We start from the raw sequence: 10,143 nt of genomic DNA, 5'->3' as shown, positions 1-10,143 counted from the left end.
TGACTACCGGTTGGTAGTCTTAGCTTAAGGGATTTCGGTTGAAGTGTTCCAAGCCTCTGTGATTCAATCGATGACATTGTGTGATGAGCTAGCATTGTAATCAAGATCAGATCGTGTTGCCATGTCAGCCTTGTGCACGTGAAGGATCTTGCATGAAGGAGATTGATCCTATCTACCTCGGGAATGTGCGAAGTCCCTAAAAATGGTGAAGAACAAACGATGGAGAATATCTTGAGATCTGTTCAAGATCGTTGTATTCAAATGCAAAGTGTTCAATGACTAGGATTGAACCGCCTAAATTGCTTAACCTAAATGTTCGGGGTTTAGGGTTTATGCTACTGACCTATCTGTTTCCTATAAGGTCGATGTTGAGTTTCATACTGAGGTTGTTGGCAAATGGTGTGTGTGTATCTAAGTGCAGAGATACGTGATTCTTGCCAGACTAGATGAGGTAAGATGATTGATTCCTGCATAGTGTGTGTGCAGAAGGAAGGAACTTAAGCGGATCTGCATTAGGCATTGAGTGCTATTATTAGATCATTGTAATATGTGTTGATCTTTAACCACTTCAACAGTTGGAAAATCCCTTAACAGGGTAGCTTTAACCAGCTTGCTGTAAATCCTTTAACAGGGTGACTCAAACTCATTGAGTTCTTGAAATCCTCTAACAAGGTAACCTCTAATAGGGTTTAACCCTTAACTGGGTATTTAGCCATCCCTTAACTGGGTGATCTCTAACAAGATCAGTTCCTAGAAGAACCTGTTGTAACAGTCTTTAACCGGACTAGGCTCCTAGCAGACCAGACTTCTAAAGAGTTCAAAAGCAGCTTGTGGGTATTCAACCCCACCGTGGTTTTTCCCAGTTGGGTTTCCATGTGAAAAATCTGTGTGTCATGTGTAGTATTTTTCATGTGATGATTTAAGTGATTTGTGTCTGAAGGTAAATCATGTTGAGCTAGCTATTATTATATTTCTGATGATAGATTACCTATTCATGCATAAGGGTGAAATGGAAGTGTAGTATTAAGTTGAGTGGAAGGCTAAGTGATTAACTAGTTAATGCTTGTCAAGGTCATTCTTAGCTTTACCAGTTGCACTCTGTTTTAGACTGGTGTTACTGTCTGTCAGACATTTGCAGTGTTTGCAGTCAAACCGGTTCAGGAAAAATTTTTGTGACTGTACTGATTCACCCCCCCTCTCAGTACTGGTTTGGTACTTATTGTTCATCATTGAGTTATCAATTGGTATCAGAGCATCCTCTAGGTCCTCTGTGTTGTAAGCTTAACCACTTGAGGGAAAGATCCCATTGTAATGATGAAGAGGGAAGGTCCAAAGTTCAACAGAGATAACTTCCAAATATGGAAGGACAAAATGAAGATTTACATCAGAAGCATGGGTGCTCAACACTGGAGCTATGTTGATAATTCTTTTGTAATTCCTACCGGTACTCTCACCGATGATCAAAAGAGAGAAATACAGGAGAATGGGCAAGTCATAGAAGCCCTAATCAACAGCTTATCTGACATTGAGTTTATTGATGTCCAGGATAAAGATAATCCTAAAGAAGTATGGGACACTCTTGAGAATATCTATGGCGGTGATGAGCATGTAAAACAAGCTAAGGAAGAAATCCTTAGAGGGAAGTTTGAAGACATGCGGATGGTTGAAGGTGAGACCATTCAACAATATGGAATAAGAATCAAAACTATTGTTGGAGATATCAAGAGTGCAGGTGGTAAAATGGAAGATTCCACTGTGGTAAGCAAAGTTCTGAGATCCTTATTACTGGTCTATGCAATAAGGGTTGCTGCTATTCAGGAGTTGAGATCAATAGACAAGACTAAGGTATCCCTAGACTCCATCATTGCAAAGTTGACAGCCTATGAGCTAAATAGTTTTGATGGCAGTGTTCAAAAGACCGAATCAGTTTTTAGTGCTTCTATTGTACCATCCCGAAAAGGAAAAGAAGCAAGCACCAATGGTGAACCAAGACAGAGCAGAGAAATGGATGATGAGGAGATCCTGATGGAATTTGAAGCTCTTCTTGCTAGGAAACTTCCTAAAGGAACCGGTAAATACAGAGGTAAGCTCCCTTTGAAATTCTTTTCTTGTAACCAGATAGGACATATTGCTATAAACTGTCCTAATAGTGACAACACGGACAAACCAGAGAGGTTCAATAAATTCAAAGGAGGAAACTAGAGAAACTATTTTGTTGCAGTTGATGAAGGTGTCACAGATGAGGAATCAGAAGATGAAGAGAATGAAGATATTGTGTTTGTTGTAGTAAAGGAAGATATGTCAGACAAGAAGGCTCTTGTCTCGCACTTTGATAATTCCAATGAGTAGATTATTGACAGTGGTTGCTCTCACCATATGATTGGTGACCAGAGCAAGTTTATATCCCTGGAAGAGTATGATGGTGGTGTGGTTCTCTTTGGTAATGATGCACCATGTATGGTCAAAGGCAGAGGGTCCATCTCTCTGAATGGAAAGAGCAGTGCTGACAATGTGTATTGGGTGGAAGGTCTCAGACACAATCTATTGAGTGTTGCCCAGCTGAATGATAGTGGACTCACTCTGGAATTCAAAAATGGAGTGTGCAAAATCAAATGAAAGAATGGTAATTTGATGGCCACCGGTATGCAAACCAAAGGTAACTTATTTCAGCTAAATGCAAATATAAGTAGATGTCTTATGGCTAAGTTTGATGATAGCTGGATATGGCATAGGAGACTCTGCCATGTAAACATTGATAAAATTGTGAAGGCTAGTAAGATCAAGGCATTTAGAGGACTGTCGATGCTGAGCAAACCGGAAAATCCTTTGTGCAGAGAATGTCAACTGGGGAAAATGTCTTCCTCAACCTTCAAAGGTAAATCTTTCATAGTTGACAACTTACTTGATCTTGTGCATACTAATTTGTGTGGTCCTATGAAAACTAGGAGTGTGCAAGGAGATAGGTATTTTATGATTCTTATAGATGATTTCTCAAGAATGATTTGGGTCACATTCTTGAAGGACAAGTTTGAATCCTTTGGAAAGTTCAAAGCTTTCAGAGCATTGGTAGAAAAGGAAAGTGGTAGAAGAATCAAATGCCTTAGAACTAATCAAGGAGGGGAATTCACTTCTGGTGAATTCAACAAATATTGTGAAGAGAATGGCATCAAGAGGCAACTGTCTGCCCCTCGAACTCCACAACAGAATGGCTTAGTAGAGAGAAACAACTGGATTGTGGTTGAAGTGGCTAGAACTATGTTGATCCAAGGAAAAGTTTCTCACACCTTTTGGAGAGAAGCGGTGAGCATTGCAGTCTACACAATGAACCAGGTACTCATCAAAAAGGGAAAGTATAAGACTCCTTATGAGTACTGGACCGGTAAGACACCAGTGGTAAGCTACTTTAGAATGTTTGGTAGCAAATTTTATATCAAGAGGAGTGAACATCAGAGCAAGTTTGATGCAAAATGTGATGAAGGAATATTCCTAGGATATTCCACCAAGAGTAAAGCTCTCAAATGTTTCAACAATAGGACTCAGAGAATTGTTGAAAGAATCAATGTTAGGGTTGATGAAAACTTTGGGAAACCTGAGGAAAGCGACAGTGAGCAAGTAGGAGATGAACTAGTAGTAACCTTCTAGGAACTGGTTGCAAATCAGCCCAGTACTAGTAATTGTGTTCCTACATCGATGGATGCTGATGAAGATGAAGATGAGGATGAAGAAGAAAATCAAGAAGAATCTATTAAGAACATACCTAAGTATGTCAAACTCAATCATGATCCAAAGCAGATCATAGGAGACAAAATGCAGGAATTCTTACAAGAAGAAAGGTCAGAGAAAGCTCATGTATGATCTCTGAATTTGAGACTAAATCATTCAAAGAGGCACATAAAGATGAAGACTGGATCAAGGCAATGGAGGAGGAACTTGACCAGATAGAGAGGAATGGTACGTGGTCTTTGGTACCCAAACCGGAGCATAAAAATGTCATTGGAACCAAATGGGTTTTCAAAAACAAGCTAAATGAGGATGGCACAGTGGTAAGGAACACAGCCAAACTAGTGTGTAAAGGATATGCCCAAGAAGAAGGAGAAGACTATGGAGAAACCTTTGCTCCAATAGCAAGATTGGAAGGAGTGCGTATGCTTCTTGCATATGTAGCTTTTAAAGGATTCAAGGTATATCAAATGGATGTAAAATCTACATTCCTAAATGGAATACTTGAAGAGGAGGTGTACATAGAACAACCAGATGGGTTTTCCCTATCAGACGATAGTGACATGGTGTGTAGGCTACATAAAGCGTTGTATGGACTAAAGCAGGCACCTAGAGCATGGTATGAATGCTTGCACTCCCATCTTGTGAAGATTGGATTTGAAAGAACAAGTGAAGATAGCAATATCTATTTGAAATCAGAAGGAGATCAGATTCTAATCAGTGAAGTATTTGTTGATGACATCATCTTTGGAGGAGATGACAAGATGAGTCATGATTTTGGAGATGAGATGAAAAAGGAGTTTGAGATGTCACTCATAGGGGAAATTAAGTTCTTCATTGGACTGCAGATTCAACAAATGAAAGAAGGAATCTTTATTACTCAGTCCAAGTATGTCAAAGAGGTGTTGAAGACCTTTGGCATGGAAGACAGTAAACCGGTTGGTACACCAATGGTGACCGGTTGTAAATTATCAAAAGAGGATGACTCGACATTGGTAAATGAGAAGGATTACCAATCAATGATTGGAAGCTGCATTATGTAGTGCATAGGAGACCAGATATTGCACATGCAATGGGTATTACCGCTCGGTTTCAGCAAAGCCCAAGAGAATCCCACTTGGTAGCAGTTAAGCAGATTCTTAGATATCTAAAGGGAACAATTGACTATGGGTTATGGTATCCATACAATAATGATTTCAACCTAAAAGTGTTCACAGATGTTGATTGGGTTGGTAATGTAGATGACCAAAAGAGCACAACTAGTGGTGCATTCTTCCTTGGTGGTAGACTGGTCTCATGGATGAGTAAAAAGCAGAGTTGTATCTCTCAGTCTACAATAGAAGCGAAGTATGTTGTAGCTTTTATGAACTGCACCCAAACTATTTGGATGAAGCATGTATTAAATGGCTTCAAAGTTCTTGTATCTGAACCGGTAAGCATATTTTGTGACAATACAAGTGCAATTAACATTTCCAAGAATCCGATTTTGCATGCTAGAACCAAGCACTTTGAGCTCAAGTATCATTTCTTAAGGGAGAAGGTCCAGAACAAGGAGGTTGTGTTGGAACATGTTTCCAGTAAGGAGCAGTTAGCAAACATATTCACCAAGCCTCTACCAAAGGCTATATTTACCTATTTGAGAGGTGAATTAGGGGTGTTGCCCCTTCAAGAGGTGAACTGAAAGTATGTGCTCTACATCAGTCAGGGATTGCAGTGTCCAATATTTTTCAGGATTGATGTTTTGAAGGATGCTACTCCTCAAGGGGAGCAACATAGTGGAATAGGAAAACTTGTGCCTCCACTTTGGCATTGTTGTCAAAGGGGGAGAAGATGTGAAGTGGAGAAGATAGCTGCATCAGAAGATGTGATGCTAGTTAATATCTTTGTATATTGCCATCAATGCCAAAGAGGGAGATTGTTGGCATTTGTGTAGAGTATGTTGACATGATAATATTATGTTGTCATTGATGTCAATATACAGGAGAGTGAACCGACAATATGCTGAAAAGTGAATCGGTATAATGTGGTGAACCAGTATATGTGCAAAGAAGTGAACAGGTATATTGAAGCTAAGCAACTAGCAAAGAGAACCGGTATAGCGGTATAAATTGGTATATGAGAAATAGGTGAAGCGGTATGTTTGTCCAAGTGAACCGGTATGATGGAATGTGAACCGACATATGGAATGTTTTCTATTAAGGCTTAATACGGTATGACTACCGTTTGGTAGTCTTAGCTTAAGGGTTTCCAGTTGAAGTGTTCCAAGCCTGTTTGATTCAATCGATGACATTGTGTGATGAGCTAGCATTGTAATCAAGATTAGATCGTGTTGCCACATCAGCCTTGTGCACGTGAAGGATCTTGTATGAAGGAGATTGATCCTATCTACCTCAGGAATGTGCGAAGTCCCTGAAAATGGTGAAGAACGAACAATGGAGAATATCTTGAGATCTGTTCAAGACCATTTTATTCAAAGGCAAAGTGTTCAATGGCCAGGATTGAACCGCCTAAATTGCTTAACCTAAATGTTTAGGGTTTAGGGTTTATGCTACCGACCTATCTATTTCCTATAAGGTCAATGTTGTGTTTCATACTGAGGTTGTTGGCAAATGGTGTGTGTGTATCTAAGTGTAGAAATACATGATTCTTGCTAGATCAGATGAGATAAGAGGATCGATTCCTTCATAGTGTGTGTGCAAAAGGAAGGAACTTAAGCGGATCTGCATTAGGCATTGAGTGATATTATCAGATAATTGTAATACCTGTTGATCTTTAACCACTTCAACAGTTGGAAAATCCCTTAACCGGGTAGCTTTAACTAGCTTACTGTAAATCCTTTAACAGGGTGACTCAAACTCATTGAGTTCTTGAAATCCTCTAACAAGGTAACCTCTTATAGGGTTTAACCCTTAATCGGGTATTTAGCCATCCCTTAACTGGGTGATCTCTAACAGGATTGGTTCCTAGCAGAACCTGTTGTAACAGTCTTTAACTAGACTAGGCTCCTAACAGAGCAGACTTCTAAAGAGTTCAAAAGCAGCTTGTGGGTATTCATCCCCACCGTGGTTTTTCCCAGTTGGGTTTCCACGTGAAAAATCTATGTATCATGTGTATTATTTTTCATGTGATGATTTAAGTGATTTGTGTCTGAAGGTAAATCATGTTGGGCTAGCTGTTATTATATTTCTGATGATAGATTACCTATTCATGCATAAGGGTGAAATGGAAGTGTAGTATTGAGTTGAGTGGAAAGCTAAGTGATTAACCGGTTAATGCTTGTCACAGTCATTCTTAGCTTTACCGGTTGCACTCTATTTCAGACTGATGTTACTGTCTGTTAGACATTTGCAATGTTTGCAGTCAAACCGGTTCAGGAAAATTTTTTGTCACTGTACTGATTCACCCCCCCCCTCTTAGTACCGGTTTGGTACTTATTGTTCATCATTGAGTTATCAAGGCGTCATTAATACTATGCTGATGGGTTATCATACGAGGGAGTGAAAAAAAAAAATATTAGTAAACAACAAATATGTGCCCTTTTTGTTGATCCTAAAACTGGTGAGTAGTTACCTCTTAATGCAAAGAGGTTTCCCATACATTGTTGTACCAATGTGCAGATGAAGAATCTGTTTTGGTAGCGGTGGTGGATGGTCTTTGATGATCCACCATGTAATAATCATGAGGTGCCATTATATTTTTAGAGAAAAGTATACTAGGAGTTTCTCCTCAATGTGCAGCCAAACTATTTTGACATGAGAGAGTTCCATGGTAGAGGTGGCAGCTCTACCCAAGATAGACTTGGAGCCTGTAGGTGAGTAGCCTCGGAGAGTCATCGCCCCCTAGCACCCAAACCCAAGGTGCATCAAGTTCTCCCAGTAGAGCTAAAAGAGTCAATGGAGCTATAGACTCTTCAGGCGGCCACAACATTGACTGGTGCTATCATTCAGCATGGGACAATGTTAGCACACCCTCTTGTACTGGATGATGATCCATTAGTTGCTCTAGGTGGTGATAGAGAGCCTATTCAGCATATGTGTGTCAGTTGCTTGGGGATATGCTCAGGGACAGATGATGAGGCCCCTACAAATGGATCCACATCTCATTCATGCATGATTTGTGGGAGTAGATGTCAGGCCCGTACAGTTGAGGATTTGGTGGTGACAGAGGAGTTGATGGACATGGTGTTTGCCCATCAGTGATAGACACAAGTGTGTTCATTTGAATTCATAGCATTTTATTTATCACTCACTTTAAATTTGTAATTACATAAATGAATTTTAATTTATACATCGATTTAAATTGTGACAAATAATATGCATTTTAGGATGCAGCAGCGGTATCCCATACTCCTCCTGCAGTTACTACAACTGCAACTTTGATGCCTAGGGTATAAATTTCGTAACATGTTAAAATAGAATAGTACACTTTAAATTCAAAAAACTTACAAGATATACTAACTATCTTTAATGCTTGGTCCAATTTTTGGTTTTTAGATGTTGATAGGGGACCAAATGTCCTAGATTCATGACATCACACTCTCAATGATCGATTTTGGCCTACAAGGCTACATGGTATCATATTTTGTACAACCTTTTTTATGTATTGTTTTGATGGAATATGCAAGTCATTTCATTTTAGATTTTTTAAATTATGTTTGATATATTATATATACTAATATATCATGTTAATTTTATTTTGTAAGGGTACCCCCTCCACATCTAGGCCTCATCCTAAGCAAAATAATTCCTCAAAGATGCCAAAACGTGAGAAGAAGGTAATTGAACACAATTTTAGTTGTACAATTGTTTGAAAATGTTGAAATCAAGTCTTAGTTGGGGTTTGTAGATTGATTAGTTTTTTTTTTGTCTATTTTACATGTACAACGACCATTGAGCTATGTGGATTTGTTGAATGCACCTGATCCGCCTATGGATCAAGAGAGGGTGGAGGTATGTATCTCTACTTTATTTTCTTGATTTCATGATTATATGAACATGTACATGTGATCTTGTGATAAATTATAATCTTATAATTTTTTCATATAGAAAATATCCATAGCTGCTTCATCAATGGCGAGCCCTCCTCCGTGCACTGGAGAAGCATCTTAGGATCTGGTACACTTTTATTTGATATATTACATTAATTGCTTTTAACCTACAATACTTATCATTATATTAATTGTATTTAATCTTTGATCATTTTTTGTATAGGTAATAGTGAAAGTTTCTCCATCGATGGTGAGCCATCCTCAGTCCATTGGAAAAGCATCTCAGGCACCGGTACATCATTGCTCTCTATATTATAGATTTTAAGTGTTTTTGATGTATTTATGTTAGTACATTGTATTAATTGTACATTTAACCTACAATAGCCCCATTTGCGGTTCGGTCATAACGTGGATCCTTTTAAGTTTGTCTTCAAGAAAACTCCTAAGAGCCACAAGGAGAGGAGAGCAAAGATGTTATCTCCAAGATCAAACGATGAGGTAATCTACATTTCAATTGCAAAGGAATTATAGTTAAATGCATAGTTATGTTATTAATTGTGAACTATTTTCTACAAAATAATTCTAACTTGGCTTTTGAATTATGGTTTTGCAGCCATCTACAAAGTCACGTATTGCATCGAAGAGGCTCAATTTTGATGATCCACCACAAGTTTAGGATCATATCGATGGACTTGTAAAGTACTGAGAAGGGGGGTGAATCAATGACACCAAAAACAATACTACTTTAAACACTGATTGATAGATATCCTTAACAAGTTTGGTAAACACTATGCATGCAATCCAAAATGATATAAACGCATCCACAATATGTAAAAAATCCACCATAACACAATTGTTTATATGTGGAAAACCCAAATGGGAAAAACCATGGTGAGATGGAACTCACAAGTTAACTATCTGCAGTAATAGATATTTGATCAGTTAAGGTCTACAAAAAGTTGCTCTGCTAGGAGCAAATCCTGTTAAAGATCCCAAAGATTAGTTAAAAGCTATACCCTATTAAAGGTAGTACCCTTTTAGGAGTAACCTTGGTAGAGGATTTCTATATCCAAACTAATGGATCACCTGGTTAGAGGATTTGTACAATGAATCTTGTTAGAGCTTACCTGGTTAGGGGATTTGACTGTTGTAGTGATTAGAAAACAACAGGTGGTGTGATCTCGTAGTAGCACAACTTGCTTGAATAGATCCTCTTCTACGCACTCAAAGATTAATTACCAACATACTCTGCAACTTAACACTTCTACCTTTGCATCAAATCATCTCATATCATATCTCCTTTGCCCATACAAAATAATTCATTGTGATGTCAATATATAGACATTTAGATTTTATGTCAGCCTTTAGAAATCATATCACAATTTCCTAGGTGTAGTGTATCTGGTCAAACAATCATAACTCATCACAAAAATAAC

Source organism: Cryptomeria japonica, chromosome 6 (genome assembly GCF_030272615.1).
Source record: "Cryptomeria japonica chromosome 6, Sugi_1.0, whole genome shotgun sequence".
NCBI lineage: Eukaryota > Viridiplantae > Streptophyta > Pinopsida > Cupressales > Cupressaceae > Cryptomeria > Cryptomeria japonica.
Note: the sequence above shows the minus strand (reverse complement) of the source record.